Source organism: Hermetia illucens, chromosome 3, assembly GCF_905115235.1.
Source record: "Hermetia illucens chromosome 3, iHerIll2.2.curated.20191125, whole genome shotgun sequence".
NCBI classification, from domain to species: domain Eukaryota; kingdom Metazoa; phylum Arthropoda; class Insecta; order Diptera; family Stratiomyidae; genus Hermetia; species Hermetia illucens.
The window spans coordinates 76,895,282-76,914,491 of NC_051851.1; the positions used below are offsets into that span (position 1 = coordinate 76,895,282).

Sequence of the window (19,210 nt, forward strand, 5' to 3'; positions counted from 1 at the left end):
GTGGAAGATATTGCCTCCGAAAGCAGTACGTTAATGAAGGACATTACCTGGCGAGTTAGTGAATACTACACGCATAGCGACCATCAAGCTATACTGTTTATTGTAATGGCGAACAGGAGAATTCAACATCTGAAAGGCTTAAAGTCATGCCGGACGAAGCAGTGGAGTTCAAAGATGTTTGTCGCGGAAATGTTCGCTGACCTATTTAAGGATAGTTCCACACTAACTGGTAAAGCGAGTGAAAAATCTGAGCAAATTGTCAGAAACATGGTCACATCCTGTGATACCTCTATGCCAAGGCGCAGAAATAACGATCACGAATTACCGAAACTGTGGGGGAACGCAGAAGTCAAACGACAGCGTGCCATTTGCCTGTAAGCGAGAAGAAATTAGCAACGCGTAAATGATGAGCAGGAAATTGCATAGAGAAAGGCGAAGTACAAAAATAAGCGAAAAGAGCTGCGGAAGGCTATCTGCATCCATTCCTTTAAAGAACTCTGCAAAGAGGCTGACGTCAACCCATCGGAAGGAGCCTATAGAGTGGTAATAGCTAAGTTAAAAGAAGCAGGACCCCGCAAATAAAGTGTTCAGTTTTATTGTGAAGAATGGTGACCACTATATTCACACAGCACAATGCACTATTGTGGTCGAAAGAGAGGATCCCACAACGGATATCCCAAGTATAACAGAGGATGAGCTTACCATTACCTGGGAAAAGGTAGGGGCTAAAAAGCACCCGTGCTCGACGGAATACCTGCTTGGAAGAGGGCACCTTCCCGACTCAGTGGAAAAGCAAATGCTGGTGCTATTACCAAAGACTGGTAAACCACATGGAGAGCCATCGTCGTATCCTTCCATTTGTTTACTGGACAGTATGGAAAAGTTGCTCAAGCACATTATATGCAACAGGCCGCCTCAACTTGTAGAGAAGATAGGTGTCCAAACAACAATACGGTTCCCGCGCCGGCCGATCAACAATGACTGCTTTCAATGCAGTAGTCAATCTGGCAGAGGAAGCAATTGCAGATATAAGCTGGCAGGGCGGTACCAAAAATACTTAAAAAAACTTAGCGCAATGACAGCATATAATAAAATCCTTGAGCCAGCCACGTATATTCAACTAATCATCAGGAATTATTTCATGGAATGGAAGCTCTTCTCCTCCCAATTGAATATTTGATAACCGAATCAGTGCTGGGCCCACTGCTCTGGAACGTGATGTATGACCATGTGCTATGCATGAAACTCCGGCGACAAGCTACTCTTATCGGCTATGCGGACAATCTTGCAATTGTTGTAATAAACAAACACCAGGACGATGCTATCTGGGTATGTGAGACATCGGTTAGTCTGATCAAGGATTGGTTGGTGCCACATGGGTTAGAGTTGGCGGAACCCAAAACTGAGACAGTATTATTCAGCAGCCGTAAACTTAAAGAAATTCTACGGTTTCGTGTAGGGTAATATGTGATAGAGTCCAAACCTTTCATTAAATACCTCGGCCTTATACTGGTTCATCGATTGACCTTCACGGAACACTTGAGCTACGCGGGCGAGAAAGCAGTGAAAGTTGTGGCTGCGTTAACTTGCAGAATGTCCAACATTGAAGGACCAAATCACCGAGGAGGCTGTTGTTAGCCAGAGTGTATTCATCCATTTTACTATATGCAGTTTAATGTTCAGGCATGTAGGAGAAAAATCGTTAGCGCATTTCGCATTCCGTCAGATGAAGCAGATTTCGACGATCGACGACGGGAAGAGTGAGTACGCGCAACCAGGATATGGCAGGAACTTTGTGACAATTTTGACAAGGGGAGGTGGACGCACATGCTGATTGCAAATATCCAGCTTTGGATGATGAGTAACTGGAGAGATGTCCACTATCACTTGACCCAGTTTCTAACTGAGCATGGTGGACACCGTAGATATTTACATCATTTTGGACACGACTCTGCCCTGATTGTATAAGCGAATACGATGGCCCAGACCACATGCTCCTCGTATGTCCGAGATTTGGAAATGAAAGGGAACAGCTTCAACTTCTCTTGACAAAACTGTTACAGTCTCCACTTGCAGTTTTGTTTGACAAACAAAACCTTAAAAAAATAGTTTTTCTTAGTGAATCAACCATAATAAATTCAGAATCACCATTCAAAACAGTTTTATTAATCTATAAATGAAGTGACGGGCTGGTCAAACACACCTGCTGACAATTCGATGAAACCACGAAAATGAAATATACTCCAATGATATCTACATATTATAAAGTTTCTTCCTTGTAGTGAGAAAAACTTGGTGAAGCTCGACGACGCAGGATAGGAGGTCGAACAACGGTCAATTTAAATACGACATCTTATATTAGGTTAAGGGCAAAAGGGGAAACTTCATAGTTGTCATATTAGCGTTCGCTCACGTAGGAACTAAGTCATCTGGTAATATGCAGAATCAAGTTAAGGCTTAAACAGATTTTCATGTGACCGATTAACATACTCGTATTTGCTGAAAAAGTAACAATTGCAATCCTATTTAATTTTATCACTTCAGCTACTTTCATTACTGGGCTGCGCCCGCAATTGGCTTAACAATTCGTGCTTCCGATATGTTAAAAAGATTACAGACTGACCAGTCTCATGTCTTAGTATTCTGACTATAATGCAAGACGCAATCCAGAGTGAATTGCAGGTAGATTGGGCAAAATTCAATTAATTTGTTGGCAGTAAAACGTGACGAAAGAAGATCGTTTGAAAACTCTGAATCGTACATGCCTGAAGGGCATCAAGAAAGCTTGCCCTGGGTAGAGGGGTTTTTGGTGCGACGAAAAGTGCTTCTAAAAGCAATGAGAATCGGACATATTTTAAATACAAAATTTTCCAGTGCAAATGAAGCTCGAAATGAGGCTTTCGTAGAATATACGATAAGGAAGTAGAAGCAAAAGGGCAGACTTCACGGCATTGACCTTAAACGAGATGAATCGACCAAGCTTGACTCTTTTTGAAATACGCACGTTGCTTTCAAGTCAAGAATTCAATCACGCGTGTTAGATATTACACAATCTAAATTTTATTTCCAAACTATAGCGAATCCAACGAGTGGCAGTTTTGCGAAGTGTAGTTAGATGTACTTTCGTTTCCTTGAAAACTAAATTGTTGTAATGCAGCTGTTTTGGAACAATAATTCCTGTTGAGTGAAACAGTTGTAATTAAAATTTTCATGTTCATGTTTCGATGAGTGTATTATGAGTGAGAATTAAACGAGTTCAGAATGCTGTCTGTTCCTCGTTGGCGGCTATGTTGTAGGGAATAAGTAAACATTGAGGGTGCTGCGCTTGAAATGATCAAAAATGATTGGCGATGATTAAAAGATCATCCTGAGTAGCCGCAGACGACCAAGGGTGAGAGCTATCCCAAAAACTAAACAAGTCGGGAAGCCGAAAGCGTGACGATTCAGGTATGAAAGGTTTTATCTATTCCTTTTATAAAGACATTTGAGTGTGCATTTGTCCCATTAGTACGTAGCACGTAATATATGCATATATAGTATTGTGTGAAAATATCCACTTTCAAGTGATATTGACATTCAAAGTCATGAATGTGCAAAGAAGAGACAATTTTGATCTATTATAACTTCGTTAGCAATAGAGCGATTTCCATCAAACTTGGTAGGATCATGCTGGTTTTGCAGCCAATTACTAAAAATTATAGTAATATACTATGATTAACTTTATTTGAACAGATATCGATATTTGGGGTATTTTAGAGCCTAGACACCAAATATAAGCAGCCAGTTGTTTTGTTTTTTAAATTTTTCGGTTAAGTAGTTGCTGAAAATGAGTCCGTTAAATAAATGACCATTTATCGCTTTCGACACCCCTGCAACCCGCACCTTTTCAACAAATGACAAAACTAAGACCAGCTTCAAAAAGTACTAACACAGACTTTTCATTTGATATCCCATATTTGATAAGAAAAAAACTTACTCACCCCTTTTGCATGTATGTGAACCCCCTGCCCCTAAATTTGACGTAGAATTATGAAACACACTGTATGCGTGAGCGTTCACAATTCTCACCTTTCCCTTAAATTTGGTGTCAATCGTCAATCGTATCCGAAAAAAGTGCGTGTGACAGACAGACAGTCGGTAAATCGATTTTAATGAAGTTTTGTTGTACACAAAACCTTAAAAAATGGAGAAATTGACCGTGAAGGTCCGCCCGGAAATATCGAAGCCCCTCACGTGTTTGCAGGCCTCTGTGCTAGCCAGGCTCGGGAATGTGGGGGTCCTTCGATTACTTCTATCCCTCACGTGTCATTTTATAAAAATCAACGTGTCCTCCCCATGCATAAGTCCACACCGGGTCCTAAAAAAATGAACAAACGGCGTATTCGCGCGACCTGTCGAAATAACCAACACGCCTGTTATAACTGAAATTCAAAAATAAACAAGCCCGTTACGTATAAAAATTTAGCATGTCAGACTGCTCAGTTTAGTGTGATATCTATATTTAGTTGCAGTAAATTTACACGGTAAAGTAAACTTTGAACTACTGTAACTTTGTTAATAATAGTATGATTTTGATCAAAGACAGGGATAACATATAATAATAATAGTTACTCATATAACGATAAACTTAAGAGGGGTTTTACTCAATTTCCCCAAAAATATGATAATATACTATTATTAACTTAATTTGAGTAGATATCGATATGGAGAGTACTTTGAGACCTGGACACTATACAGAGACAGCTTCATGATTTATTTCAGATTATCCGGTTGGGCAGTTTCTGAGAATGGGTCCGTTAAAGTAATCACTTTCCACCCCTCCAACTCCACGCCTTTCTAGCAAATGTCAAAAAGTGCTTCGAAAAGTGCTAATCGAGATCTTTCATTTGATACCCAACATGACTATATTGGGTGGAAAAACATTTTCCACCCCGCTTTTGCATGTATGAGGACCCCCTCTTAATCTCAACGCAGACAGATATCACTCACTGCATGTGTGGACGTTCACAGTTCCCACCTTCTTACCAAATTTTGGGTCGATCGGCTTAGTCGTTGCTGAGAAAATTGCGTGTGACAGACAGATAGACGGACTGACAAAAAGACATTCAATCAATTTTAATAAGGTTTCTTTTTGCAAACAAAACTTTAAAAAACACATCCTCAATCGATGGTCCGCCAGCCTCAGATGTATTGTGAGGTACGGCCTTTAAGATTCACTTTTAAAAAGAAATTTTTTGAGGATTAGAGGTGAGGGGAAAGGAAGTCCTCAAATCAAAAGAAATTAATTGAAATTCATTCTCTATTTAACCAATATCAAAACAAAAACCTTGAATATAATAAAACGAAATCGAAAAGTAAATAATAATTCATAATTCATTCATAAAGGAAAGAAAATAAAATAAATAAGGGAATAAAAAAAAACGAAAATTCAAGAAATATAAATAAAATAAAACTTGGAAGTACAATACCAGTCAACTACAGAAAGAATCTCCTTTCTAATTGCTGTGAAATATCACGATTAACTCGCTTTTTCTTCTGGTCGTATGTCTCTTCGGTTAAATCGAATTTCCGAAATATTCAGTAAACAGTTGCAAATTATCGATGACGAGAAAACGACTTTCATCTCCAATTGGGAACGATCCTGCTAATGGGTCATTGTTGTTTAGTTTTCAAACGCGATTGTCCCCATTATAAAGTTCTGCTTGCATTGTTGCAGGACATCCTCCGGGCAATATTTCAACCTTTTTTCTCAAGTGCGCAACGCTTATGTCCTGCGGAGACTACATCACGAAAACAACACTATTCGTTTTCGAGTTCACTTTAACAAAATCCGAAGCACACCATATAATATCATCCTCAAGTTTCGATTCAAAATTCAGACTACAGCGGCGAACCACCGGCTAACAGTCCATACACTTTCCATGAAAATAGAACTCCCCTTAACTACCAAAAAGAATGTACCTTCTCATTCCTATTAAATGTGGTCCAATACCTCCATTTTTCTTTCAGCTCCTCCTTTTCGCAGTCGTCCATAAGCCCTCACTTAATAATGTGTGGTCTTCCCAAAAATAAAACAAGTCGGAATACCGGAAGCTCGCCCTTCGGGCATAAAGGTTTTGTGTTCATCTTATGTAAGAAACTTCAACGTACATTTTTCTATCCGTATATAGCTACAAATCCAACATAATCCTTCATAAACAGGGACTAACGGTTTCGTCAGACGCTGCCTCACCTCTGCCATGGGAGCAGCGTGACCGTAAGTGGCAACAGATGGAAAACGCTCCTTTATATATTCGGAAAAACACTCCAAGGGTGCAAATTATATCCAAGTGAAACCGGCAATAGTTTGAGCCTAAGCTAGGCTGAAGCTAAATTATTGTTTAGGATAGTGAGGGATCCTAAGTCCCTTAGGACTTAGGACTTAGCTTAGGCTCAAACTATAACTTTATTAATAATAATTGGATTTTCTGCAAATTTAACCAAATTGTGCATTATGTTATCCCTTGCACCCATGTCATTTTGTACTTCTGTGACATAAGGGGGGTTGCCCCGTAAATTTCTAAAATATGGAAATATACTATTATTAACCTTATTTGTGCCCCAACTTCTAAGTGGGCATGGAGGTTTTCAGTCTTACCTGCACAGGATTGGGAAGGCGCGATCTCCTGATTGCGTGTTCTGCAATGGAGTGCGGACGACGCTGAACACACCTTTTTCTCTTGCGAGAGGTGGGACGGCCTTCGCCAGTAGCTTTATGCAGACACAAGGGAGTTCTCTCCAGACAACATTGTTAGAAAGATGCTGAAGAGCGCTGACAGCTGGAATCGTATTGCGCATTATGTTCGGGCTCTTCTTATTGCGAAGAAGATTGAACTCGACCGGCGAAGGGATCGGACGGTAACGGGTTCCCTTAACTAACAACAACTCCCTTCCTCCCCTCCCCTCTCGTCGGTGAAAGGAATTCCTTGACTAGAAGGCTCCGAAAGCCGGGAGAGCGGGAGGGTTAGCCTGAAGTAATGCGCTAGTTCTCTGATGACAGTTGGTAGTCCGCCAGCGTGCTGTTGCGGGAGTCCAACACTCTGTACGTAAACCCACCCTACTCCCAACAAAAAAAACTTATTTGTGCAGATGTTGGAACCAGATGTATTTTGAGGCCTAGATTTCCTAGAGATCCACTATTGTAATTTTTTCAGATTTTTCGGTTGGATAGGTTCTGAGAACGAGACCTATTAGACTGTTTGACGGTCATATTTTGAGCCCTCGCTCCCCTATATTTCACTCGATATCAAATATGGAACCAGTTTCGAAAAGTAATAATTGAGCCCTTTCTTTTAATACCCCACATGGTCACATTCTGTGAAAATAAAATTGCACCCTCCATTCACAAGTATGGGGAACCCCCCTTTAAGATTAACAGAAAATGGCACTGCATGTAAAGGGAACAGCAGATCACATACTCTCACTAATTTTCGTGACAATCGGTCCAGCCGTTTCCGAATAAATCTGGTGTGACAGACAGACAGACAGACCGATTCTAATAAGGTCTTGTTTTGTGGAAACACTCCACTCAGAAGATCGAATAACAGAATAAAAAATAAAGGAACACTGGTGGTGGTGGCCGCTAGGGATATGGGAGAGTCCGTCGAGAACTCCCTGCAACATCGAGCACATATGCAGAGTGGTGTACTTCTGGCATGGTTTAAACCAGACTGTGTGAGAGACCCAGGACATCAAGGGAAGCCATGCGGAATTTAGGTACAATACCTGTAGCTGACAATATTATGGGAACGACAACCACCTGCTCGAGATGCAAAATCTCTTTGATTTCCCGAGCCAGCACCTCATAGTGCACCTTTTTCTCCACATATTTCCGTTCAATATTGCTATTAGGGGAGATAGCAACATCAATAATATACGCGGAGCGTCTTCCCAACAACAGTACGACAGGCTTGTTGTGCGATCAATCAAAACTTGCCGGTCCCAATACATGCCGTAAGCAGAACTATCAAGTACTGCTTGCGGCTCATACCGATAAACCGGACATGTTCCCGTGATCAGCCCATGCTTGTATGCAAGGTTTTGATGAATCATCTTACATACACCATTGTGCCTGGTAATGTATTGCACCGGTGCCGTAACAGTGTAGCCAGAAATGAGATGGTCCAACGTCTCTATCGTCGAACCACGCATTCTGCACTGGTCGTTCCCCACCCGTTCTTTCATAATGAGCTTTTTATACTCGGGCGGCGACCACGCCGTCCTGAATGGCACACATGCATCACTCCGTCTCAGGAGGAGCTCCCCACCACACAGCCACCTGCTCGACAAATGCAAATCGACAAATGGCTGCCAAAGACAATTCACGTATTTACCGTGCATTCCTTTCGACTTCCATTCATCGATCCGCTCTTGGTCCGACTTTACCCAACTCAGAGGATTGAAAGATCGACCCTTCAAGTTAAGTGGAGTCAGTCCACAGTCTGCCTTACAGACAGCCGCATTCCAGGGACTCGCCTGCTCTTTGCTGTAAAAATAAACGCGCAGCGAATCGACTTAGCGATGACGTTGTCAACCACGACCCTACCTCCGATGTTACGAGTAAGGTTCTTCCGCTCCACGCAGAGTTTGGGTGATGCATTTGGAATTTGGACGTATTAGTCCGTACCCGCCGGCGTTTCCAGATCGATTTTCGTCCACAGCAATATTCCGAATGCATAAACCAGTGAAGGGATAGCGAATACATTTGATGCGCTTATCTTACTCTTCCCCGATACGACCAGCTTTACACGTCCCTGGAATTCGTACAGCAGAGCATCCTTCAGATCACCAACTCGAGCATGGGTTTCTTACAGGATTCCTAGGTATTTGTCTCGGCCAAAGCTTCGATGTGGAGGTCACCAATGCTATGTCCGGCATCCGGCTCGCGATGACCTTTCGACACTTGCCTAATCCAAACTCTATCTGAATATCACGGCTGTACACGTCTTCTGTTCGCAACAGACTTATAATGTGGTCATCAGTACCAGCAATTTGATGTCATCTAAGTACGTCAAGTGTGTCAGTTCGCACTTAGCACGTAGGCCATACTTTATTGCAAAACCATGCCCTTTAGCATCATTTAGTAGACATTAAAGAGGATTCAATGCCATCCAACCCAAAGGGGACTCAGCGATTCCCCCTGGAAGATGCCCATCCGAATATGGATGGGGTCTGAGGTATTGGCACCCTCAGATGAAGGTACTGATAAGGTGGTGTGCCACCCTTTCATGACTGTCGCAAAAACTAGTTTGTGATCAATGTATGTAGGACATCCATTAGCCAGGTATGCCAGTTCTTCGAGCTGTTTATGGCTCGTCGAACTTTTTCTTCGGTAACATCCGCAAAATTCATGCCAGGCATATTGACACGGCGGGTGCCTTCGGCGGTGATCCACTCAGCATGCTGGGCGCATAACCCTCAATGTCCACCCTAATACTCTTTCGCTTTCATCCCCGAAAACTGCATTGTCTGGACGCTCTCTTAGCATTCGTTGAGAAATCTGAAAAAGCTGGTTCCTCGCGTATGTTGTATTATTGTTTGCATTATTATTATTATAGTAAGTCAAATTTGTCGCTTCAGAGGAAATTCTAAGACTTTGAATATTAGGCTAGACTACAAATAGCAGACAAAAATTTTATTTAATCTCAATCACGCTAAAGCGAATAATCTGACATAATATATACATGTGCATTCTGTGCTAAGTATGAAACAAATGGAACAAATGTCCACTCAAATATTTTTATATAATATAAGAAATACACAAAACCTTGCATACCAGAATTTTCCAGTTTCCGGTTTCCCGCCTTCTTATTCGACTCTTTCCCTTCTCTGTCATGAAATTAACCGCCCAGAGTGAAGACCACACTTGTCATCTTATCGTTAGGCTGCTGGTACGTGGCGTATTGAAAGATACTCTTCCAAGTGATCGTATTGGTCAAGAAAGCAAGTTCAGTATGAGAACCCAGAGAATTTCATTTTTTGAAAATGATCCAACAAACAATCCTTTCAGGGTAATAAATTCATAAAATATTATTAGCTCAATAGTCTTCCCAAGGAGAACTCAATAATTTTCCAATGAATGATTCTGTTATAATACTTCTCCCACTTGCCTGATATGCCCATCTTTTGGGGAGTATGGTTGTAATTTCGTTACAGAGGACATCCTCGTTAGAAATCTAACATCCCAAGGTCAACTTGTACGGTGGGAACAACTTGGAGTGGAGTACAACAAAATTTGTTCACCAGCGACCGCAAACGTACAGAATCAGTCAACGTTTTATTTACTGTTTCCTTCTCTTCATAAAAACTTTCGTACCCCAAATGTAACCTTTTCCTAACCCCATGAAAAAACTAACACGGAATATCTGTGCTATGTCATTTAGCCTGTAGTTTCTTTCTGCTTGACAGTTCTCAAAAAAATGTTCGCTCATTTCTCTGAAACATTTTCGCAATCAGGAAAATACAAAGAGGGAATAAAACGGTCCAAAAAATGACAGAAAGAGAGAAAGAGAAAAGACCAAAGCCAGAAATATTTCCAGACAATTGAACTCAATTAGGGGCAATAGAGTCTATTTGGGGTGGCCGAAAATTGTTCACTCAACCAAATTTGAGTTAATGGTATTGAAAGAGAAAGACAAACTCGACGGTGGAAAGCGAGGGATGAAACAGAAGTGTCCTGTGGGCGTAGCACGAACCTGGACTCGGCTGGAATACAAGAACCACAGTCAACCGGGTAAAACCTATGTTCTGGATGTCGTTTTGTGTGGAAAAGCCATTTTTCGTATTTAGGTAGATAATCCAAAGTGACCTACAATCGCCTATTTTTGCACAGATCTATCTCTAATTGCACATGTATGTGGGGACGGTGGTTAGTCCAGGACCAAGGACACACGACATGTAAAGCTCTGCGGCGATGAAAATTTGCTGACTACGACTACAGAGAATGGGCAAATTATGATTGATAAAAGCCTACGTCGGCTTAATTGGCCAGAGGTAGTTGTAGCGATGTAATCTTCAAGATTTCGTTCAATTTCACTTGACATTTGGGTTTGGTACATTGCATGGGGGTCAAAAGTGTCGGGCACATAACGAGTGTAATTTTAAATCAAGAATTTGAAAACAATTTCAAGAAATGTTTGCTGGTGAAAAACGGTGAATGCTGCCTTGATGAAAATTATTTATTTTTATGAAACTGTCTTAGGAATGATGAAATACTGGAAAAAAGTGCACCGAGTTTCCACCGAATGAGCTAATAGTTAAGCTTCCGCATTTCGAAACTTAGGATTAAATAGTTGAAATCAAATAAATAAACAAACTTTCAAATTAAACATAGTAAGCACGGTTACCCGAAATAGCAAGAAAATTATCGATTGAAAATATGTGGAATGCCTTTTCAGAATCATGAAGTGAATATATCGAAATTGAATAATTGTTTCTATTGCAACCTCTGTGAAAAAGAAAGTTATGAATCCATTCCATATGATAGCATGAATGTACAAATGAGTTGAAAGAAATCGGAAAGATTAAAAAAGTGCGTAGAGCTACACTCGACAACCAAAGAAAACTAGAACTGTTTGCTGTAATTGCTGTGGATCTTACCATTTCTTTGCTACCTGTAGCGGGCGGAGAACTACATGCAAATCATGATGACTCGTTACATCTTGGATTACTCTCAGTGTAACAACCTCCTGACAGCAGAAGGCCTTCTGGAAGACAAGGAGGTGGGCAGGCTTTCAAATATGTCGAATTTTCGTAAGAAGTAACTTTTTTGCACAACTGAATGTTTGCGCAGATATAAAGCAAAGACCGATAAATGCAGGACAAATATTGTCAAGGCGCTAGATAGAAGAGAATAAGCCAACTGCAACATATTAGAGGACAAAACTGAGTAGCCCCCTCCCTTAATCCGGGACTGGTAAGTGTCGAAAGCTAAAGTGAAAGCAAGATCGATTTTCGCTTCGCGGTGCATTATTAAAAGACAAATTGCACTTTTCTTACCCTACATATTCCACAGCATTTCTAACAACTATTTTTGTTTCACACAAAACCTGAACAGATTTCTTCTGCCAAGATGTTAATTGGCAGACCGAGCACGCTCTTAGAGCTGATCTTCTGCACGATCTTCCACGATCGCATCATCCTTGCCAGGGCCACACTTGCGGTGGCTGCTTCGTCATAAGCATACTGCACGTGTTGCTTATAACTAAGCTACCCGTCTATCATCACTCCCAAATATTTGATAGCAGGCTTAGAAGTGATGATATGATTTCCACTTTGAATACGGGCATAATTGCTTTTACGGCGCTTGATGATGAGGACCGCTTCCGCAAGTATCAGACCAGAACTCACTAGCTAACTCGTAACAGCACTGATCACCTCGCATGAGTATAACTCGTCGATGTAACCTATCACCGAGGCTTCCTCCGAAAGGGGAGATTAAGTACATCGTTGTGCATTATGCTCCATAGCTGTGGGCCAAGTATGAATCCCTCTGGGACACCCACAGAGACAACGTACTCCTAGGGTCCGTCATCAGTGTCATTGGGAAGTCTCCGTTCTTTTAAATACCAATCTTCGCCAGAGATTCCCGTATTAGCTTTCAATTGGGCAAATTGAATGCATTTCTCACATCCAGGGGCACCACTACGCAATATTTGCTAGTACTACCCTTTCTGTGGATTGCATCTTCGGCCAAGCCAGTAACCATTTTGATGGCGTCAACGGTTGACTTGGCTTACAAAATCAATGCTGTCGATCTGAGAGGCCTTTTTGGCTCTCAACAACCGGGAGTAATTTATTGCAGTTTACTCGCTCTAGAATTTTCCCAACAGTGTCCAAAAGGCAAGTAATTCTGTAGAAGGTTAACTTATAAGCGCGCTCTTTTTACCCTTGGTCGATTCTGCCTACTGCTCTCTGAGCCGCTCTTCTGGCTGGGTAACAGGCTAATCGAAGACTGGTCAGTTCAGTATTCCACCAGTAATTTGATCCTTTACTGGGGAATGAGCAGCTCCTCGGCATCGACGCATCACACTCTTTAGCGATGCATTGGGGCACGTGAACCGCAGTTTCCGAAGAAGCGCCTGCTTTATTAGGTTGGTCGAACCACACCTCTATGAAAGTCTGCTCATCCAGGGCTTTAGCAGACCAGCCTGACATCTTTCCGCAAACTCACAATAGATTCCCCGGCAATCTCTTCCAACTTGAACTGTTTCATCTAGGCAGTGTATGTAGACCTGATGTTTTTGGGTACGTACTGTAACATTCTCCCCAAGTGAGTTCTTAATTTGAGTTCGGAAGTCATCAGTTTTTCCCAAGCTGGATTTTTTCAGTTCGAATCTCGCTGACATTCCCGCCTAAATCTTTTAGGTCGCGGTCAGCTTTGACTTCTTAAGACTATCTTGGCCAATCCACCGTTTTCATTCCCCTTGGATTTTGCGAATTCGATTGTCGGACCTGGCATTTTTTGCTTTCTTTCTCCGGTGCTTTTAGTTCCGTTTTTTCGGAACTATTTATGTGCTCTTTTGCCTCTTAGGCGCCTGCTGATTTCCCAAAGAATCCACATCCTTTTCCCTCACTCTCTTATTTGGTGGCAGGTCTATTGCAATAGGATTATGCGTCACCTGGGTCTGTGACACCTTTGGGACAGCAGATTTCGACTTGTCCTTTGAATTTCGTTCCTGTTGCGATTTGTTGTAGAGCACTTACCATATTTTTTATGACTTGGTGCTCGTTGTGCTTATCTTTGATAAACTCGTACAGCGTACAAGCTAGCTATTTTTGCACCAAGCTGTGTGAAGGGTGATTCTCCTGGATCAGAGCTCTGCCCTCCATGAGTCCTAACCGTACTGCTACCACTTTTAAATAGTCCTTCTTATTTGGCATTCATTGACCTTCCCTTCGTTTTACCTTTTTTGATGTTGATGGCATTGACAGAGATCTCAAAGTTGACGAACTTCTTCTAAATGGCTCCTTTTCCTGCTCTTGGAGTACCTCCTGGTGTTGCTCCTCTTGAATATGCGCGGTCGGTGTTGCTGCCATTTTTGTCGTCCAGCGATCTGCTTTCAACTCATCTTTCTTCGATTTTGTTACTAGTGTTCTCGGTATAGTAGTACTTTGCTTGAAGACCTCATTCTCCGGATCCAAATCACTTGTAGCATTATATGCCACGGTGGCCAAATTGTCCACCACCGAGGCACAGCGATCGAGGGATATCAACAACCGGGAGCCCACTTGCTCACTCCCAAAGACCGCCGGTACTAGGATTCGGAGCCCCTCCACCGTAAGTTTCCTCCTTCTCACGTCTTCCGTGTGTTCTGGGTATCCTTCGCGCATAAGAGATGAGCAAAAACTGACCCATGCACAGTCAGAAAAGAAAAGTGCATGAACACATATTTACAATGGTATGCCCCAATCCGGCAGCTGGGGTCACACTTGATGGGACATCCGGCCACTCCTCACAGGTCTGTCTGTTTTTCTGTCGGTCACACCGGATTTACTCGGAAACGGCTGAACCGATTGTCACTAAATTTTGTGAGAACATGTGGTCATGTGGGTTATCCAACAAAAGGACTCGATTAGTGCTTTCTGAAACTGTCTCTTTCTGATATTAGATGAAACATAGGGGAGTGTGGGCTCAAAATGTGATGGGTGAAAGCAAAATGAAAGTGCGTGAGATAGCTAAGATGGTGAACATATCAACTGGTAGTGCATTTACTATTTTGCACCAAAAATTGGCTATGAAAAAGGTTTTTTCCAAATGGCTGCCGCGTTTGCTCACAATGGAACAAAAGCACCAACGTATCAATGATTCGGAGAGCTGTTTGGCACTGTTTACTCGCAATAAAAAGGATTTTTTGCGTCGATATGTGACAGTGGACGAAACATGCATTCACCATTTCACTCTGGAGTCAAGTCGGCAGTCAGCTGAATGGCGTACGACCGGTGAAAGCCGCCCGAAGCGTCCAAAAACACAACAGTCGGCCACCAAAGTGATGGCGTCCGTATTGTGGGATGCGAATGGTATAATTTTCATTGACTACCTCGAAAAAGGAAAAACCATCAATAGCGACTACTACATGGTGTTATTGGATCGTTTGAAGCCCGAAATAGCGAAAAAAACGCCCACACATGAAGAAGAAGAAAGTCATCTTTCATCAAGACAACGCACCGTGCCACAAGTCAATCAAAACGATGACCAAATTCAACGAATTAGGCTTCCAACTGCTTCCTCATCCTCCGTACTCGCCGGATCTGGCCCCCAGCGACTGCTGGCTCGTTGCGGACCTCAAAAAGATGCTCCAGGGAAAAACATTTGGCTCAAATGAGGAGGTGATCGCTGCTACTGAGGCTCATTTTGAGTCAAAAGACAAATCGTTCTACAAACATGGCATTGAAAAGTTAGAGAAGCGTTGGAATGATTGTATATCCCTTGAAGGAGATTATGTTGATGAATAATAAAGAATTTTGCCGATAAAATGTTGTTTTCATAGTTAGTCCCGGGACTTATTGAACGATGTGTTATTCCTCGGAGGCTTGGGTTCTTAGCAAAAAGAATTGCAAACTCTTGGCCGCGTTCGAGAGAAGAATCCTCTGAAGAATTGTTGCCCCCTACATGAGGATGGACGATTCCGTAGCCTACATAACGACGAAATCTATGAGCGATACCATTACCGTCCGATTGTTTATAAAATGCGGCTCAATCGGTTAGGGTGGGCGGATCATTTACATTTAATCCGTATGGATGAGGATGATCCAGCCCGGAAAGTCTATAAGGGCAATATCTATGGCAGAAAAAGAAGACGAGGTAGACCCTACCTGAGATGAAGCGATGGCATAGGTCAGGACGCCAGACAGCTTTTACGGATATCGAATTGGTGGACCTCGGCGCAAAACCGGGATGTCTGGAGTTCCTTATTAAGGCAGACCTAGACCGGATACCGGTTGTTGCGCCGTTGATGATGATGAGCTAAGTAGTCTAAATGGGACATATGTGTGTTCGATTATTCTTATATAATATAAGAAATGCACAAAAGCTTTCATACCTAAAGCGTCCATCTTGTAATTTCCCAATTTTTTATTTGCCGCAAAAGCTCGGCAGAGGTGAGTGGTAAGTAAGAAATATCGAAATTATTTTTTTTAAGAAAGCTTCCTACATATTCCTTACATTATGATTTTGTAGGAACATTTGTGATTTGTGGTCATTGATTCTATTACTACACTCAAACCCGCATATGCTGCAAACAAAAGACTCTATTTTCGGAAAAAGTTCGTTGCTGTCCATCAACCTATCTCCTATCTTAATAGAATGCGTTCTGAAATTCCTCCTTGTTCGCAAGGATAATAATAATAATAATCGTTGGCGCAACAATCCATATTGGATCAGGGCCTTGAAGTGTGTTAGAGCACTTCATTCAAGACCATAACGGTACACTAGGAGGCAATGTGGTCAGCATTGCGCTCGTCCGAGATTAATATCCTGATTCACTGCTGAGTCGACTGGTATCCGACGTCAAATCATGATGCAAATTCCACTGCCACCAATGAGATTTGAACCGCGACCTTCCGTATGACAGCCTAGTGCTCCAACCACTGAGCTATTTGGACATTCGCAAGTATAATATCTTAAATTGACATTGTTTCCCTTTTCTGAAAATTGCAAGGCTGCAATCACAACTGGTTTGAAAGGTTACAATCCAAAATATTCATAATATCATTTATAATATGTTATGACCATTGCAGAAACCTATGGTCGTAAAAAGTGGTGACCGCAACTGAACGAGCTAGCCCTGCAACCAAACGCGAGAAAACTAAAGAATTAGAAGTCTTATTATTCTTAGTTGACGATGAAGTCTCTGCATATAATAGCTATGAAGATACAACATTTGACGGAAACTTTGAAGATGCCGAAAAAAGAATTAATTAGTTTTAAATTACTTTGTTATGAAAAGAATAATTATTTAATATTTGTCAGTCATTACTGGATATCTGGCAATAATTCAGCCGTGCACGAAGCCAGTTTCTTTTTATGAAAATTTGACATATTTGACAGCCCGCCCACGCCCTTGTCTTCCAGAAGGCCTTCTGATTGTAAGCAAGTTGCTACACCGCAACAATCCAGCCATTTCCCGGTTAAATTTTTCATGCAACGAGACGTGTTGATTTGCAGCTCTTAGACTATACTATATACTATATATGTATAGCAAAAAAGAACACGAACTCTCTTCCCCCCAACCGGACTGAGGGGCGACCAACCTAAGCCGAATTGAAGGACATTTTAACGCAACATGTGGGCGACTATACGAAAATGTATTGCTACATCCCGATTGTTGCAAACACTTCAAGCAGTTATGCGGTGACTTTTTAAGTGGAGAGGCCTCTAGGTCGTAGATCGAAGACAGCGCAAATCTAAAGCAGATTCCACTAGGTCAGACAACGCTCTTCGGACCATAGCATAGCTTTTTGCATCTCCAGTATAGTCAGCGTTTATTTAAATTTCAACCGGGGCTGCCGGAATCTTTGGTAACATCTATATCTGCTTCGTGTTGTCCGCAAAGGGCCGCAATGGTATGTACACATCGATTATAAAGTACGCTCGTTCTTTTTTGAGAGACAGAACTAGATCGAGCCTATTATGGTCAACACTGTATTGGTAGCAATGATGTGATCACACAGTAGTTCGACCGATTATTTTCAAAGACTCTTGGCAAATTATATTTAACATACGGATGGTATGATACTTTGCCACCAAGTTATACTTCAACGCAAGATTTCGATGGAGAATATTACAGTCATGGCGGCTTGTGAGTGGGATATGAAGTATATTGAATTAAAGCGAGGAATACTTGTGTTTCATAAAATAAGACACTGTTAATCAACTATTTGTTGAAGGCTTCGATGTAAAAGCCTAGCCGCAAGACATTTTGTATATGAATGAGTTTGCTTTCCACATGTAGATCTTCTGGTGGACTGAAGTTATATCTAACATGTTCAAGTTCAAAGCAGACATTTTATCATCTGCTATCACGATAGCTTGATGAGCTATTTTCTCATAGAAAAGCTCACGAGCTCAATGCACTTGATTATAGTGCAAATGCCTCCCTTTCTCTCTGATGACGTCGGGTAGTGATCCTTAATTTTTCGCCAGCTTTATTGTGCATGTTGTCCTTTGCAAGAACTACCCTTTCCCCTTTTTTGACAGAATCCAAATCAGGGTTTTTCCACTGTACCACACCGAACGTATGTGGAAGACGGCAATGGCGAAGGTGCTGATTGCTATCAGTTTATTTTTCGCAAACAAATCAGTTTTCAGGGCAAGATTTACCAATGATTTTGTATCTCTTCTGATGTTTGCGGGGATACTGCAAACTTTATGCCCCTATTCTTTATTACTGCTCTTAGGAGAAGCACCACATTCGGGTTAAATTTGTAAAGCGTGATACGTTTAGTAATAACGAATGGGATCAAAAACTGATTTATCGTCTCTGGAGTTATTTGCGCGTCCCATTTGCACCTCAGTTGTTAATTTACGAATGTCAAGATTTTCGTGCAGAGAACTGAAGTGTGGTACATTGCAGGTGGTGGAGGATAAGTAATTGGTCGATATTTTGGAGGACAAGAGGCACCCTGATTGTTGGAGATGAGATAAAATCGTGAAAAATGGTGGAACTAAAGCCGGATCAGCAATATTCTGATTAGAAATTCAATGGCCTCGCCAATGTAAAGGCCGGCATCCACCTTCAGTTCAGCCTGTAAGTTATGCAGGTTCTGCAGTGCCAGTTGAAAGAACCATCCGCGTTTGGGCAAGCCAAGCGGCATCATTAATTCCAATCTGGACGTGAAAAGCATTGAGCTGCAAATTCGAAATATTTTTGTGCGTGAGTATTTATAAAAAATGTTTACCAGCGATGAAGATGTTACTAAAATCCTCGCTCACAGCCCAAACAAACACGTACTAATCTTGCCAGCCAAATAATTATCCAAAATTCTATTAATTCTAGCAATAATATTGTTAGTTTGCTGAAGTAAACTTGAGTTTTTGACATCTTTGGACTAGCGTCTAGACATACCAGTATCTATTCTCTTAATGTGGCATAAAATGCAGTTTAAATCTCATTTTAAACTGGATCAACATAAGCTACCAGTGAATTTCGCCTTCCTAGGAGTTCCATGGAGT

General features: G+C 41.7%; 1 protein-coding gene across 1 annotated transcript in view; it reads left to right on the forward strand.

Annotated features, from left to right (window-relative positions):
• The window catches only part of LOC119651964, a 172,369-nt gene that overhangs the window by 149,783 nt on the left and 3,376 nt on the right, over positions 1 to 19,210 (forward strand). The gene's annotated exons all lie outside the window — the stretch shown is intronic.